Genomic DNA, 16210 nt, shown 5'->3' with positions numbered 1-16210 from the left:
GAAAGCATATCTTGGAAGTCTTATTGTACACGTACACGCACGCAACAGATTCCCTTAAATATTTATGTATTTCAGCAATTCAAACGTTTCTTGAATGAAAATCAATGTAGTGTTAGATTCAAACTGCATTTCAAATCATGTTTATTATAAACATAAATGACCACAGATTGTAACAATAATTATCACAGACAACTCTTTCACCGATATATACAAATATGTCAAAAAGAGAAAAAGTTATTACAAAACATGATTTTTCAACACACAAAATAATTTCAAAACAATTGTCAAGTATATGACAAATATGCTGAACTATAGAATTCAATACACGTACAAGAATATTACTGAGAAAAAATAACAATCAATGAAATCCTCCAAGTCCAAATTTTATTTCATTTTCAAATTGTTGGGCCGTAAGAGTTCCTTTTATTGACTCACAGTTAGGATTAAAGACAGAATAAGCACTTAATTCTCCCGATGACTTAGCAGTTTTACGAAAATTTGTAAACATTACATAAAACACAGACAAAATAAAGAAAACTGCTCCGAATTCCAGAGTAATAAATAAAGCCATTAATAGGCACCATAAGACTATTTTTAAAACAAATATTGTCATTGTCAGATAATCCCAATCACAAGTCAACTTTTCTTCGCTTTCATTTTCACCCTCATCATTTAGTGTTCGGTAACGATTGTTGGTGGAATTGCCCATTGTTCTCGCAGGCATCAGGTTGCAGGTGAAAAATTCTTTTACTTTTCTGAAATTTAAGATAAGGAAAATTAATCAAATGGCAGAAAAAGATAACATTAATTTGTTATATTCCACATCTGAAATCTTCATAGGAGGCTTTGAAGAGTAAATTTCATTCCATTACATTACAAGTAGTTTTCTACGCATTTATGCATTTGCATGACTATTTTAAGTAAATTCGTCAAAAAAATGAGAAACTTTCAACGCAAAAGTACTTTTAAAAGAATATTTCACAAATATTGAAAAAAATATTTTTTATACTCAAACAATTCTAGTTTCGAGAAATAAAGATTAAAGCTTAGATGGGTTTTATGAAAATGAAACAATTCTGTCTCAATTGCCATTTCAAATATTTCAAAATAATACATTCATTTTGGTCAATTTTTACGAAAGAAAAAAAGTATAAAAATAACAAAATTAAAAAAAAAAAAAGCTTTTAATCGTGCTAATAAATCATGCATAATGAAAAAAAGTAAGCATTTTCAATAAAAGAAATTGATGACAGGTTAGTTTTAGTTTGCAAGTACATAAATTCATAATAAATACATAAGTACATACATTCATAATACAAGTACATAATACAATAAAATTCATTTTATCTAACAAAAATCCAGCATTGCATTGATATACTAAAAATACAAAAGCTATACTTAAAGCTATAAAAAAAATCATTTATTTATTTTATAGATATGCTGGCACAAGGCAAAAACATTAATTGCATTTTCTATAAAAAAAATGTAAACATATAACAGTCAAATTCCTATAATAATATGCAAATCTGAGGAAAATTTCGTTAAAATTATGTAATATTTTTTATTTTAAAAATTAAAACTTGCAATTTTTATATTTATATTTTCGAAAGAAATTATAAATATTCTGAGATATTCTCATTTTCTCCTATCAACAAAAATTACAAAACTAAATAAAAAAAGTATTGCAAATCAAATTTAATGCAATACTGGTGTCAACATGAATAGACGTAATCAGGCATCAAGAAATACTTGTCACAAGATGACAAATACTATTTTTTTTTCATTAATCACATTAACGTGCAAATGCGAAGCTATAGGGAGGAATCGCAGATGGACCTTGCAATTTTGATAGGTCAATAACTTACTATTCTAAAAGATGAGTGTTAGTCTGCCAAGTATGTTTTAAAACTAGATGGGGGAAGAATAAGAACATGAAACAATAATTTAAATGTGCTCTGAAAACAAGATTTTCTGTTCCAACAATTTCTCATACAATACTATATTCAACTGTTTGTTATTTTATTTACTTATTTATTTTTCTTGGGACAGGAAATTCCCCTTCTACCATTTTAAAAAATACTCATCTGAAAAATTTTAGGGAAATTTAAACCAAGTTTTGAAGAAAATTTTCACTTGAATTCAATTATTTTTATTAAAAATAGATTCAAACTTTGAGAAAAATTATTTAATAACCAATTATTTTACCTTTGATTCACAGTTACGAGATTTTTATTGATTTTCGTAAAGTCGCTACTCTTGCAGTAGCAGTATAGCTTGGAACAATGCATAGTGCATTAAAAACAGGGAAGGGGATAAGTTTCAAAACAAATTTCATAAATACAGAGACGATGCACGAGTGATTCACAGATTAAATTCTTGCTGATACATCTTAGTTGTTACGTACTTCAATGATAAAATGCGTAGGAAAAGCACTGATGAAATCTTAAATAAAATATTCACACTTTAGAAACGTCATAACGTGAAAGAAAATTAAAAGGCTGTCCGATAAATGTCCAGAAGCTTAAAGATTTATAACCTTTTTTATTCCAACAGTACACAAAAACCACTTTTAACTATGCCTATATCTTGAACCATTTCTCCTGAAAACGATGAGCTTTTTTTTCTGAGGTCATTTTAATGATGCAAAAGTTTTAATAAGTTACTGGTATGTTAATTAGTTGTAAAATGGTTAAAAACTTGCGGATTGTGTATTTCAAGTCTTGTTAAGAACATGTATTCTTATTCTTTATCCTAACTAATAAATTGCCAAGAGTAAAGAAGTTCAGTTTAGCTAGCCGTTCCGTTTTGAAGCAAAATAAAGGTTATTTCGAGACTGACTTCGTAACTTAGAATGATATTGAGGTGATGTCAAGAGTAAACAAAATGAATCGATTGCAAAACAAAGCCAAAAAGCATTTAAATTAAAATATTAAGATATACTACAAATACAACGCTTATAGGGTGTTCTTTTCAGACAAGAAATTCCATTAAGATTGGGTGTTTTCATTACTAATATGAACAGAGGGGAATATACCAAACAGAACCCAAAAATACAAGAGGTCTCCAGAAACTAAGTTCAATTTTTGATTTGTTCTGAGTTTGTTCATGAACAAATCGTAATGAGTGATCCGATGGTAGAGAGATGGGTGAGAAATTTCAATGATTATGTTCAAGGATATGTAAGGATATGAAAATGTTCAAGACGAGGAACGAATTGGGTGGCGATCTCTGATTGATGATGATTTGCTGAAATTGATGATGATGACAGATTGATTGATGATGATTTGTTGAAGAAAATTAAAGATAATTGAAAATTCACTATTAAGACACTGGCAACTATTTTTTTTTAAATTTCCCGCTCACTTCTTCATCATCAAAGGCGGCATGTTTCTGAAACATGGGCATAAAAAAATTCATACCCCACTATGCTAAATGCTTAAAAAATGATGGCAACTATATTGAAAAATAGCCTAAGCATTGCACTTCATTTTGCAATAAAAATGTTTTTCTAATAATTGTTTTCTTTCTTTTTAATTACTTAACGGAACTTAGTTCCTGGATACTCCTCGTATTAGTAAGTAAGCAGCAACATGAAGTTTTCCATAATATGTAAATATTGGCAAGTTTCAACTATGATTCTTGATCATTTACATAAAATACAGATGACAGTATAGAGATAATTAAAAATTTAGCATAATGTAAGCATTCAATATCTCCATTGAATTTAAAGAGAAAAAAACTCTTATCTTTTTTTATTGCAGAAGACATTTCTTTCTCCTGTTGTATTGACAGGGAACAAAAACCATGCAGATTAACAATTAATCAAATAACATGCAAATAGAAGAAACTAAATAAAAAGAGAAAATGAAATTCTCTTCTAAGAAGGGGGACCCCCAACACAAAAAAACACAACTGACTGTAAAATGCCTCTAATGATAATAGATGATGGCATAAGTTTATTGCAATATTGCATTGCACACACTTCAAAAGAACTATTGTACTGCATTAAATATATTTCAAAAGAAACTTTTCTTAATAGTTACTTACAGGTACAGTTCGTTAAAAAAGTATCCGAAAGCTGCTGTGCACTCAGAAGCTAAATAACGCTAGTCAAAATCAAAATTTTCTGCCATCCTAGAAAAATGGCATTTAACATATAATGTAATTTTTGTTTCTGCAAGGGTAATCTCCAATGTAAAATTTGTACTAACTCGATTTTTTTCAAATAGCAACAATCAATTTCAAATGCAAATTCTTAAGATTAGACTGACTTGAATACTAACAAAGCTTTTCAATTTCAAAAAAAAAAAAAAAAAAAAAAAATAATAATAATAATCAGATTTTAAATTATGAACAATTAAAATGCAGGTCTTAATATTAAACGAAGCTTGTTGTTTTTGTGACAAATCTCCAGATAAAATTGATCGATTCCAATGATCTTGCTTTTCATTAAACTTAAATTTAACACAAATAAAACTGCACATTGTTCTCAAATTTAAAGTAATATTTCATAATTTTTATTGATTTTAAATTTATATTTTAAAAATATAAATTTTGATGCCATTGAAAAAGTAACAACTGAACACGCTGTGTAAAATTTTAGTCATTTCCTTTGAACTGACTGTTGAATTCTAAATCGCTATTTCCACTCTTTTCGAAGAATCACCAGAGTTTAAGATATACATTAGCTGGGAGAAAAATATCTATAAAATGAAACATATAATATAGCAGTTGCCTGTTTATTATTTTAGAAAAATGATTAGGTATGAATATAACAGATTTCCTTTTTAAAAACAATCATAATGTAAAAGGCAGAGAAGAATCAACAATAGATTCTGTAGAAAGATTCGATTTTGCTAGCATCTGAATGAAACCATTTTGACATATATTGGGTTGCTGGGATGTATTGGGGACATATATTGGCTGTCATTTGTTTTTCATTATTAGGATCATGATGTGAAGATTAGGTTTATTTTTCCATGTTAAGTAGGTTTCAGTTTAAGGTATGCTTTTAATAAATTTTTGATATTTTGTTGTACTTAAAATTAAGATTTAAGATCAGAATCAGACTATTTAAAATTTAAAGACTTTATTAAATTTAATTTATTAAATTTTAAAGTTCATACATTTAATAAAAATGCTTTGTTTCCCTCCTTGTGATATAATTAGATGGCAAGCAGATGTAGACAGAACATTAGGGAAATGCAAAGCAAATGAACAGAACTGTGCAAGGTTTACGAAATAATGCAAGTTATATGTCTATCGAAATTTGAAGTTAAAAAAAAATATTTTGCTGATGAAACAATTGAAATTTTTTGAAACAATTAATCCTCGTGAAACAATTAGTCGCGAAAGACAGTTAAAATATTAATAAAAAAGTTTTATGAAAGATTGGATAAAGAACGAATGATTACAGCTGAAAAAGTACAATCGAGTAAAAAATATGAAAATGAAGCAAAAAAAAAAAAAAAAAAAAAAAAATAAAGTCATGAATAGATTAAATAGTGCATTAGGTTTTAATATAATGTCATCTTTAAAAATTAAATAGAAATTTAATGACATATACATCTTTTACTTTGAAATTATTTTTACCAAAATCCTTATTTTATGCAAATCCGCATACAAAAATTTTCAAAATTAATAGTAATTTTTGTTTGGTGAAAACTTTAATATGAAAAATATATTATTTTGTTAAAGAAGAGTTTATAACAACCATCCAGGTGTCATTATTCAACAAGTCTAAAAATAATCCTAATTTAATATGAACTATTTAAATGTTTTTCAAAATGTTCGATAACTTTTTTAAAAAAATGAACATATAAAGAAAGATATAATTAAATGTCGAAACATGCGGACTTAATAAACTTCAGATTGATTTTATATTGAGAGAGTAAAGAAACGACAGATTTATATTCAAGGGATCCCATCAAGACCGCCCTAACATTGCACAGCCAGCTTCCTCGCTTGGAATAGATAAAAACTGCCCGGGGATCTACAGTTCTATATTCTGCAGTTTTTCAGAAAAATGCAAGAGAAAAGTATGACGTTATAGCCGGTGTAGGAGAAATTTATTGGGAACATAAGTATAGGTATTAGCATATGTTTACGTAGAAAGATGCTTAAAATGCCCATTGAGTATATGTATATCAAGGTATGCCTGTGAGCACAGTAGAATGACTGACTGCACATGTTGCAGCAGAGTGTTAAACAAATCAAAAGGTACACGCAATAGAAGATAAGCAGTACAAAAAGTACACGCACCAAAAAAAAAAAAAAAAAAAGCAGCATAAAAAATACACGCGGCGAAAGAAAAGCCGCATAAATATTTTTTCATCAACAAGATGAGGAATTAAGTTGTTTTCTGTAGTAACTATCTCAACAAACCAATTACTTTAGATGGCCTCACAGATATCCAAAAATGTCAAATCTGGTGATCGTGATAGCTATGAAACCGGACCAATCTTGCACGTCAATTCCTGGTACAATCACAGTCTGGGTATTCCATATCCAACCCATCACGTACTAGAGTTGAAATGCGCCGAAATTCCATCATGCTGGATCTTTAAGCATGTATTGCCTCTAAGGGTGTACGGCAAAGCATGGCCTATAAGGATTGGCAGCCTTTTAAACATGATTCAAATGATGGCTTGACGTCATTCCATAGCACTTACATGGATATTTGAAAATTATCATCTGCAACATGTCATGCCTCCAATAAAGTTTTTTCGTATGCAAGATGGCGCCATATTTTTCTCGGAAACTATGGCTGGTAGAGGTAGGGAGATCATTAAAGATTTATGCACCTTTTAAATTTCTGTTCATAGTTATTACAATAATCTTCTCGTTTCCATTACTAATTAATCAGTTAGGCTTTAAGGCATCCGGAGTGAAATTTGAGGTGCTTTATATTATAATATTTTTAGTTATATTATTTTCTTTACCATAAGATCACCTGTGTAAATTCACCCTTTAACCGGGGCAAGATAACACAATGTTTGGGACATGTGTTACATATCGCTGAAAATGATTAAATCTAAGGTTTATTGTGATTAAAATACCACAAATTTAATACAAAGAAGTCTAATTTATTTCAAAAGATATAGAATAAATAAGAATCAATAATTATGACAAATCTCCCCCCCCCAAATCGCTCTCATAATTTAAGTAAACAAAAAATTCTGATTTATTATGGTAATGAAGTTCTTATTAGCTTAATTTTTACATTCGGTGAATTGCACCCATTGTTCGTTCAATGAATTCGCGTGTTCGTTGAATTTTCATATAGTCTAAAACAGTAAGTACACAGACAATTTTTATCGTTATGCTCTTCATTACAGTCAGAAGTTTTATAATTTTTCTTTTCTTTTGATGTTAATATTTCCCATTTTTTTCTTCCAGAACAAGGTATTTATTTTAAAATTTTTTTATCTATATTGTCTTTAATTGCCATACTGTTTTGTAGTGAAATTTATCGACTGAGATTTAGTATGATAGACCGCTGTTAATTTTCTTCATATTTATATCTCTTTCTCTTTTTGTAAAGCATGTTTTAGAGGCGTGTCTGTAAAAATGCGTGTTTGCTTTTTTAAAAATATATATATTTACTTTTATTACAGCTTTTTCTAGATCCTGCTTTTTGAAATGGTCTCTCATCTTCAGATGTTGGGAAAGATTTTGCAATGTATGTGCCAGCGATAAGATGCCCAAAATTAGATTTGCTGGTAAAACAGAAGATTGCTAAAGAAATGGGGGAAACATGTCTTAGACCAACCAATGTCAAAGACCCAAAATCGTGAATAGCAGTTTCAGAAAATAGGTTACTTTCATTAGGAGCTAATATATCATATATTTGTGTCTTGAATTATTTCGATATTTAAGAGATAAATTCATACAACCCTTCTGAAGTATTAAATTTTTTACAGTAGCTAGAGGATGTTTTGAAATTAAACGCAAAAGTCACATAAGTTTTCTCAGAATGATCATTTTTTCATTTAAGCTGCCATCTTCATTACATATAGTTGAATATTTTTATTTCTTTTAGTTCTTTTTATTATTCTTCACTATTTTTAAACTGAAATAAAAAAATAAATAAAATACAACAGATAAAAACTAACAATAATAGCCAACAGGATATTATTATGAAGACAGTTTTGCACAGTGTAAATATGCCTCACATGCTGCGTGTAAATTCGCCGCATCGCAGTTTTTATTTTGTTTCAACTCAGTATATAAGCTTTATTCATAAGGAAAATAATCGAATAAATAGCTTAAATCAACCATAAAATTATAATTTAAGAGAACAATCCTTAATACGTTATAATATTCCAACCACTAATAAAGCCATTATATAAAAGTAAAATTTTTTTAATGTAATAATAATAAAAAAAAAAAAAGTGAAAGAAACGTACTTTAACAGGGTTGCCACTCAAATCTTGAAAAAAATTCCCTGTGTTTTCAATGTATATATATTCAAGATACGAGAAAATGTGCAAATAGCACTCATGTGCTAGTTATAATGGAATATGGTTTTAAGGAGTGGAAAAAGCAAAGAAAGGAAGCAACAATTTAACTTATTTGGAACAGCATATTAAAAGAAGTTTTATATTTACAAACAGAAAAAAAAATATATTTATTTTTTATCTAGAATTTAGCAAGAGAAAATTTATATATTAAGGGGAATATATTACCTCTTATGCTCTTTAATTGTAAATCACACAAAATTAAGGACTCGGATGAAATAAAACATAAAAAATATTATCATCACGATACAAATCATTTAATGATTACTTAACAAAAAACATTGCAAAGCAAAATTATTATTATTATTATTATTATTTTTTCATTTCTACCAATTCAAGTATTTGGGCATCAATTTCTGCACATTTTTCAGCCACCAGTTTCATTGAGCTAATGGACCTAATTTGTAACAAACAAGGTACAACATTTCTTGGCCTAACATACATTTTTTATCTATTTCACATTCAGTGAATATATGTGAAAATATTTCTATAAGGAAAAGAGATTTCATAAAACAAAAAAGTGAAATTCTGAAATTTTTACACTGGGCACCATGTATGACAAATCTAAAGCAAACAATCACAAATAAATTTAAAAAATTCTAAGTAATTAATCATAATGAAGAGCAGTCTTTGATAATATTTCCAGAAATGATGCTGCACAAAGATTTAAAATAGGTAATCTTTTTGTTTCACTTTCTAGATTAAAAAGAAAATAAAAATATCTAATCTTCAGTAAAATAAATTCAAATTCTGCCAACTTAGAAATTAAATGGTATTCACATTCAAGAAAGTCAAAGTAATACTTTTTACACAAATTTTAAAACTAGATTGGAAAGCAACCAAAAGTCCACACATAAAATCAAACATTAGGGAGCAAATATAAAAAATGTAGACATATTTACACTGTTGAAAGGTAATATCTTGTATACTGTCCAGTGATCTACATTTATTTAGGGTTAGCTCTTAACATAACCACAACAAACAAGAAATTTCCCTTTTCTGATGCAAGTAAAATAATAGTGGAATGGAGAAAAGGTATCAAATGGTAAATAAAAAAGTATTTATTTTAACATTTGTTCTTCTTTAAAGAATTTTTTAAAAATATAATTTAGTTTTTATAAAAATTGTTTATTAGACCAAAGCTTAATGGCTTATGTTCTATATTTGATTGGGAATTTAAAGAAAACTATACTGTGATAGATTGGGAAAAAAAAAAAAAATCTGCTCATATTCATAGTAGCTTGAAATTTATTTTATTGTCAAAAGTAATATTTTTAGATTTTAAAATAAGGCATTCAATAAAATAGAAAGAAATTAGTAACCATAAACATTAAAAAATATGTTTAAAAAATGAAAAGAGTTTGAAAAGCAACACACTTTTATGCATGACATACCTGAAGTGAAAAGAAAGCAATAACCCAATGAAAAGTCTATTTAAAATCATGTTACACATAGAGGCTCTCTTCTCTCTCTCTCTCTTTTTTTTTTTTATCATTCTTTCACCCATTTTTATTTTTTATCATTTTCTCTTAGCAGAAAACAAACATGAATTAATTTCAATATGGATAATTACTGATGAGCTAATTCATTATCTTTTGCCAATTTATACTTTTGATAGTTTTTTTTTTTTTTTTGTTACATGCCAGTTCAAGTATAAAAAATGCACAAATATGGGAAAAGAAACTTAAAAACAGAGGTTTAGAAATAAATATAAAGGATCTAAGAGGGCTAATGGTCTTTTGCATGAAATTATGAAAAATATCATTCCTTTTATCAGTACTGTGAACATTAAAACAGGATAAGTAAAAGAAAAAAATCAATGAACATTTAAATAAATTGAAGAATGAAATAAATTAGTACGTAGATTCCATCTGATCTTAACACATATACTAAAATGTAATTTCCTTTCTTATACAGAAATGATGAAATTTTTGTATCTAATAACTAGTCAACATCCAAAAGTATGAATATAACAGATATTCTTATAAACCATGCTTTTATTTGTTTAAGGTGGGAAAAAAAAAAAAAGAGAGAGAGAGAGAGAGAGAGAGAGGGAGAGAGAGAGAGAGGGAGAGAGAGAGAGAAATAATCAACCTTTTGCTTTTAATAACTATACAGAACTTCTCTTTTAGAAGACGCTTAAAAATGTTACAGATTATAAATGATTATTTGAATTTCCTTGCATATTGTTGAAAACTTCTATCAAGTTAATTTCAAAATGGTTCGACACTTCCAAATAACAATCATGGACATAAAAAAAAAAATCACAATATAATGTGTAAAACCTAAATACTTATCAGAAGTCATGATTTTCATTTTAGTGATTTATTTGTGCTGTAAAATTTAACAAGAAAAAAATATATTAATACTTTTGAAAAATATTTATAGAGAATTACAAAATTTACAAAATATTCGCAGTTATTTGACATTGGTTTGAGAATCATCAGAAACATTTTGATGCCTTTTTTTTTCAACATTTGTTTTAAAAAATACACTGTCAGTAAGTATTCGACATATTAAATTTATAATTAAAATAAAGAAATTCATTTTTTAATCTGAAAAATTAAACTGAAATTAAAACTTCAAAATGCAAATGAAATTCTAGATGTATCTAGTTAGTCTGTACACATGCACCAAAGCATAAAACTAGATAAATACATCTTAATATTATTTGAAACCATGAATCCTTAGAAATCAGAACAGTTGGCATAAAAAAAAAAAAAAAATTATCTTCATCTATATGACAGCTATTTCAGAATAACAGAAATGTTAATGAAGGAGCATAAATGATATTTAAATGTTTTATTTCATGCATCAACATAAAAAAGACAACAGAACCCCATAGACCAATGAACCATTTTCAGAAAAGTTCTGCTTAGTTAAGTGTTCATGCTTAATCCATCATGGATGAAATACTTTCATTTTGGTTTTGTATGGAAATCGAATGCTCAGTCAGGTATCGTCCAGCAATGGTTCAATATTTCAAGACTCATCCCTAAAAACTCTTTGTAACTTCAAAAGGAGATGGTTATCTAAAAATATAAATCAATCTCAGCTGATATAATGATGGATTGAAAGAATTCAGCTTTCTTGATATGGAAAAGCACAGCACTAGAAGGGCAACCAGTATTAAATCAAATATCTTATCACTGAAAATGCAATAGCAAAATTAATGTGGTGCAATTATCATAATGTCAATCAAACTCTTCATAAAATTATTTCCATTTATTGAGAACTTCAAATACATGTCTATATCTCCACTCCAACATTTTTAATTATTTAGGTTCTACCAAAGACAGTTTTTAAAGGAGCCGATTTTAGTCACCAATTTTTTGGATTCATGGAAATGGTCTAATAAAGCTAGATCACCTGGGTTTAGTAATGTCTCCTAGTTTGTTTGAATTACATTATAAATCAAGAATGAAAGAAAAGTGATATAATCTCTAAGGCCCATAATTTTCTCCAAAAAAAAAAAAAAAAAAATATTAAGTCAAATACAGAAAAGTAATTCAAGGTTCAAACCCTGATACAGTTTCATTTCAATTTATGGCTGTACATTATACGATGCAATATTTATAAAAAATATCTACACTTTAATAAGATGATTGATAGTGCCATCAATGATTGCATGTAATGAAACTTTTCTTTTTTTTCAAATTCATACTATTCTCTGAAAAAATAATGGCTGCAATCTTAAAACATTAAAGATAAAGGCACATACATTTCTACATAAACAAAAATGTCTTCTAATGTAATGTATCAAGGAAAATAAAATCATGAAACAAAAACACAAGTCTTTGAAATTCAATATTTACTGCAACATAAATTTAAATATTACAGAAAACCATGAGCATTTACAATAAAATCACTATTCTACTAATTAAGGATTAATCTTGCGGTCAAATATTGTTTTGGGGACAAATGACTTAGATTTCAGACTCTCTGTTGTTAAATCATTATTTTCCATTTCTTTTAACTTTCTCTCAAGTCTTTCTTCTTCTATGCTCATTTTTTTGGTAGGAGTAAATTTATCTGAAATCAGTCCTTCAAGATTATAGCCAATTATTCCAATAACAATGGATATCGGCAAAGTAATGTATGGGACATAATTTCTCGCAATTGCTAGAAGAGCTGGTAACATGTCTTCAATGCAATCCAGATCTGAACTAAAATGAAGAAATAAGCCATCAGTTTTCAGCAGAAACTGATTTGATCAAATTACATTCTTTCATTATTAAAAAAAATCTTAAATTAAAATAGGGAAAATACTGTGTATAAACTAAGTGGGCTAAAACTTCTTGAAATGCTTGAATAAAATTTGTAACTCCTCAAAAAAAAAAAAAAAAAAAAAAAAATGTTGTTACTGATAAAAGTTATAAAAAACAGAAACAGTTTGTAATTCGTCATTGGAAAACAATCCTTCAAAATAAATAGTGATCTTATGATCATATAGCAATATGAAATGCCCCAAACAATTTATAGCAAGATACAAATTTTAAACAAACCTTATCAGAAGAAAATAAATTATAAAAAAACAAAAAAAGATAATTACAGATAAAAACATGATTGGTTAAAAGTAGCTAAATATTTCAAGCTCAAGAATAGCCACAAGGACTGGTGAAATTCTATACAAAATAGCCAGAAAAAAAAAAATGAAAGCAGCAATACTTTTAATAACATCCTTGACAGAAAAATACATCTTGAACTTTTGCAGAATCTTTATGACATTTTATACAGAAGGCAATTAACAATATTCCAAATTCGGTAAATTGGAAAGAAAAAAGTGAGCAACATATTATATAAAATAAAACAATTTTCTATAAAAACTATTGAATGACTGAAATTATGCAGAGATTTAACCATATTCTAACATCAACATATATTTGAATTATGTTTTAAAAAAGAATTTCAAAATCCATAGAAAACATAATGTAGAATTATTAAATTAACATCAAATAAAAAAGAGGTAAAGATATTATTATTAAGCAGATATCTTTGTAAATATTTACTTGATAAAGAAAAATGTTTCCATCATTGAATAATAGACTACATATTAAATAAAATTAGGTATATAAAAAAAGACATTTCCGACATAAAATTAAACAAAATCAGTTTCAGCCAATGTTAAAGATAAGTTAATCAGGCAAGTACTGGAAAATTTAGTTATTAAGAAATCTTAAAAAAGAAGAAAGAAAGAAAAATAAATGCTCATATATTTTCAAAGGAAGAAATACAATTAAATTAATCTTACAAACATTAAAATTAATTATAAGTAATATGCAATTATCCTGACTTAATATATTTAATTTCTTAAGGCATTCCTCTCCCCCCCATAAATTTTCAATAAATAAAATTGATTCACTACTTCAGAAATTAAAGACCTGCTTTTTCTCACCTGCTTTTACAAAATAGGCACAAGTGGAAGGTTGCAATTCAGTTTCAATTAATTCAAAATGATTCAGCCAAGCTTTCTTCACATGCAACTAGTACTGGAAACCATCTAAAAGAAATTTCTAACATAAATTTTGAAAACTTCAAATTTTTATACAGTTTCAATCAATTTTTTTTTTCTAAAATCAAAGTTAAACATTTTTCTTAATATAAGAAAAAAATGTTTACCATTCACAAAACATAATTTTATTTCAGAGTATATATATACAGAAAAATCTGTAATATCCTAAGCTATATAGGCAACTGATGAATGGCCATGAAACACCTTTCTCCCCCTCACAGTATAAAAGAGAGGTCCAGCAGACCCTCATTCAACTATTATACCAACGCTCTGATGAAATTAAACAAGGTCTGGGAGTGAAAGTCTCCACCAACAAGAAAATAATTGTTAACGCATTCCAATTTAGGTACTATAAACCTACTGGCCCTTTATTTAGAGGATTTGTTGAGTTTTTGTACAAGTTTTAGTCTAATGCAGTGTTGCAAAATAAAAACATTGCTAATAGCTTGAAATTAATAGTAGATTTTTGAGTCTATATATCGATTTCAAAGTTTATGCATAGCCTTTGTTTGAAGAGGCTTCTTTCTTTCTTTGTCAAAACATATGAAAGCTCAATCAAAATCGTTTTCCAATCTGAAGACTCCTCATATTTTACCAAACATAAAAATAATAATTTTTTCATAACCATTTCAACATTGAAAACTATTCAACATAGTTTTAATGATTGTTAAACACTCTAAATGCAAAATTCAAAAATAACATTGAAAATCTGATAAAATTTTTTCTTCTAATTAACTATTAAGTAGTGAATAAAAGTTTACCTGAATTAAATTAATATACTAATAATCAAGTTACATATAAAGTTTATTTCATATAAGGAAACACTATTTAGTTAAAATAAATTTCATATAAATTAATATGAAACTAAGCTATCATAAGGCACACAACGTGAACATGTACATATATAACAGATAATGAACGAAATTCAAGAATTCAATAGAACATCTAAGCCAAATATGAATTGTGTGCTCATTTTTCATACACATTCCTAAGCCACTGGATAAAATATTTAAAATTATAAAGAACAACAGATACTATAATGAGCAAAGCATGAAAAGAGACTTACTGAAATTTACATTTATAAATACAGGAAAGATTCTGTGAAAAATACATTAAATAAATATTAAAGTACTTATTACTAAAAATTAGAGAGGGATAATATTATGAACAAGGATTTATCAACCTAGTTCATTCAAAATGATTTCATATCATTATTTGTATTACCTATGTGTATAAGTACATAAAAAATTAAGGCAAAACACATAAATGGTACTTTGTTTACACATTTTGCAGAAAGATAGAATTATTATTCAATTATCCAGATAATATTCCATTAAATTTATTTCAAAAGAATCTAGCAGTTCAAATTTGCTTACAGTTCACTATTAACAATAGTATATTTCAATTATTTTAATAAATACTAATTGGAAACCAACTGAATCTAACGTTGGGGAAGTAAGAACAATTTGAACTTTTCGTAAAAAAATATATATAGTCTTTTAAATGTAAATTTTGCTTAAAAAGAGAAGCACTCAATTAAAAATAGGTGATATCGGATTTTCAATAAATAATGACCACATTTATTGGTAGTTCATGCAGGAGAAAAAATAAGGGTAAGATTTAATATTTTATATCAGTCTCTTGTTTTGGCGTCCGTACCGTCAGAACAAAGTTTTTATCACAAATTAGACGCAAACATCAATTGGTGAGAATAAGTTTTAAAATTGCAAATACAATGAGTACATTACGAACTATGCAAATGGACCGAATCTCACATTCTGTATAAAAATTGGATAAATAAATTTTTAAAAAAGCAATCCTTCACGATATAATGCTTGAGTGTGAGATTTGTAGTAAGAACTATAAAAAAAAGCATTGTCAAAGCGAAATATGATAATAATTCGCTAGTTATAAAAGATTATATACATTACCTATTGGAAAGTGCGACCAAACAATAACAAACATACAAAACGTAAACAGCTTCACACATTAAAAAAGTGAAAGCGATTTCGATTAACTACTATTGCCAAATATGTTCAAATAATGATAGTCATTTAACCATAATATTTTCTAATATTTATAAGATGAGCAAGACATATTTGTTTTACTTTTAAATTAAAAAGGCTAATATTTTTGGATATGAATGGCTGAATGCCAAACTGCCGCAATTTTAACAATC

General features: G+C 27.4%; 1 long non-coding RNA gene across 1 annotated transcript; it reads right to left on the bottom strand.

Annotated features, from left to right (window-relative positions):
- Positions 1-553: 553 nt before the first annotated feature.
- Positions 554-16144, bottom strand: LOC129960683 (uncharacterized). Its single transcript, XR_008783654.1, has 3 exons — positions 15963-16144; positions 13915-14019; positions 554-755 (listed from the first exon to the last, which is right to left on the bottom strand). It is a non-coding gene; the product is annotated as an uncharacterized LOC129960683 (long non-coding RNA).
- Positions 16145-16210: the final 66 nt, after the last annotated feature.

This window comes from Argiope bruennichi, chromosome X2 (genome assembly GCF_947563725.1).
Source record: "Argiope bruennichi chromosome X2, qqArgBrue1.1, whole genome shotgun sequence".
Taxonomy (NCBI): Eukaryota; Metazoa; Arthropoda; class Arachnida; order Araneae; family Araneidae; genus Argiope; species Argiope bruennichi.
Note: the sequence above shows the minus strand (reverse complement) of the source record. Positions and strands in the feature narration are given on the sequence as shown.